This window comes from Amblyomma americanum, chromosome 1 (genome assembly GCF_052857255.1).
Source record: "Amblyomma americanum isolate KBUSLIRL-KWMA chromosome 1, ASM5285725v1, whole genome shotgun sequence".
Lineage (NCBI taxonomy): Eukaryota > Metazoa > Arthropoda > Arachnida > Ixodida > Ixodidae > Amblyomma > Amblyomma americanum.
Genome location: NC_135497.1, coordinates 533684877 through 533687587, shown reverse-complemented (window position 1 = coordinate 533687587; position 2711 = coordinate 533684877).

Here is a 2711-nt window from a genome sequence, read left to right as displayed (position 1 = left end):
GTGTGCTTTTCTCTTTATTATGAACATAACACACAATCATCATGTACATATATTATTGCATAAATGGCCTATTGGTGTATTGTACCTCCTCCCGTATCCTTTTTATCTATCTCCTCACCTCTTTCATTTCATTTCTCCATTCTGCCTGCTATCCTTTATTTCCGCTGCCCCAGCCCAGGTGGTTCCGTATCGATGGCAGATGCCTGGGGCTAGCAAAAATTCTTTCCTTCCTTTTTCATTATTTGTAATAAACCACTTACTACTAATCCAGAGCTGCTTGCAGTCAAAGCTTTGGTGATGTTCCAATATGTGTTGCCACTCTCATGGAGTATTGAATTGTATATAGTAATTGCAACTGCTGCACAACTCCATTCCTGGAACTCCCGAGCTCTGGAGGCACAAGGAAGATTGCTATCCTTACCCTCCAGAAATCGGGACCAGCAGACAATGAGACCCATGCACCATAGACCTACAATATAATTAGGAAATCAATAGCTAATCAGATTAGTGACACCTATTGGTGTGCCAGCATACTGGCCTTATAGGTCTATTGGAATAGACCAATACACCCTTTGGACTATAAGACCAATATACCAGAAAGCCTACACTACCAGTACACTCACACCATTAGCTGTCAGTAATCTGATAGGCTATTGCCTTCCTGCATCTTTTATTTCGCTAGGGTAATCTCCGCAGTTTCCTGGTTATCCTATTGTGCCCGCTGTTCCTTTGCATCTCATGGCACAGTTGGCTGTTGCGTTCTACGGCCATGAATCCCCAGCCAAGCACGGTAAAGGCCCGGACTTTACTGGGAAAAGTCTGTCTTCAAGTTCTGAACAAAGCACTGTAAATTTTGATTTGGCCTAGCAGGATTTAACACTCGTCTTTCAGCTTTCACAGCCTTTGTAATCTGCGCACGTGCTTCTAGTACGGTGGACCAAAAATGCAGCTTCCCATGTCTGGTGCAGAAGGTGCGATTTATACAGAGACAGCTGTAATGTGGAGAAAAGAGGGCTGTGACGAGTAACAAAGCGTCTCTAATTGGGAGAAGAAATCCGGCAAGGAACGCTCGAAACATGCAAAAGCTAGGCGAAAGTGGGCAATTTCGCCATTGGGCCGCACCCCTTTCTTCGAGTTCCTGTTGTGTGAGGGTGTTCTGCCCACACTATAAAATGACAGTGGTTATTTTGCTGTGCTCCGGACAGCGACGTGCAGAAAAAAGTGGGAATGAGACTGCTGCAAACCAACAGACTACTCAGCGATGCATACAAGGTAAGGCGTGCGGAAGGCTAATATTCCAGAAGTTCCTGTGGGGTTGGAGCTATAATGTAACTTTGCACCCTCATTATTACCATAATTATAGCAGCCGTCAGAGGCAATTGAATTCCTGCACTTGATTTCATAGTGAGCGAGAAGTTGTCCGATTGGCAGCCTTTGGCAAATGTCAGCTGGTTATAAGTAATCCCGATTGTTGGAGTAGTAATCAAAATGAATAGTATGCGGGTCAACAGATTGCACCAGAATATGCTACGCCCGGTGCAAGAACGACTGTGGACAAGGCACAGTTTCTCAGCAGATCGGCTGCAAAAAATATTCTTTTGTGCAACTCCAATTCACTGTAAAACGAGCTTGAAACACATACGACCGTGTCGTATGTGTTTCTCCCCTTTTTTGTGCTCGTAATTTTTTATGCTGCAGTTATGTGGATCAAATTCACTGGTTCAACAATCTCTTGTAGAACAAAGTCTTGACAGAACACTAAATTTGCAGAATTGCACTCAGTGCAGCCGGTGGAGAGGGGACTAAACATGCCACCGTCGAGAGCGGAGTCTTCACCCTGAAAGAGGTGTTGACCATAGAGGCACCCTATGAAAAGGACTATCGAAGCCACAGCAGACACTGCTTTGGAAGTAGTCCCCCCAATTATTACAGGTCTAACCCTAATACTAGTACACGCAAGAGCCACCTCTCAGTGCAATTAAGTTTCCTTAGTGCAAAAAATGACATATCGAGCATTTTAAAATCAATTTTCTTCAAGTGCGCAATACATCAAACTAGCTTATTGATTATAACTCGGAATGGGAAAAAAAGACTGCAGAGTTGGTGTGCAGAACTTTGCAAAAATTTATTGGTTAGATATACTGGTAACACAGAATACAAGCAAAACAAAAGTAAACCGCTGCACCGAGCCAAAAGTTGATTAAAAGAAAATTAAAATATACAAAATGTTGCACATGCTCTTAGCTATCATTTTTGCGGTTTTCAGCTGAGTACATAATACACTGCACTTACTGTGCCCTTATATGACTGCTGGGCAATATGACTGCTGTGCCACTACAGAAAGCAGTTGTGCGAGGACATGAAGTGGAGGTAGATGTGGGATGTGCTGTGCATTACACTTGTTCAGAGGTCTGTTCTTGTACCGCAGCGGTGTCCTAGTCGTCTGAGCATCCGCCTTGCATGTGGAAGGTATGGGGTTCGATCCCCCGTGCTCGGTGTAGCCGTCCACCTTTGAGGAGTGTGCGACAAAATGGTGGTGGACTACATCTGGTCAAGGTTTCATAGAAAATTAAACAAAACAAAACTGCAACCAAAGAAAGTGTTATACGAGCAAACCAGATGTCGCAGCTTGTCCTGGAGTGCTAATTTTTGGCAACTAAATGTTGTGCAGACTAAAATATCAGTCTTATAATGGCCAATGGCCGAAGGCA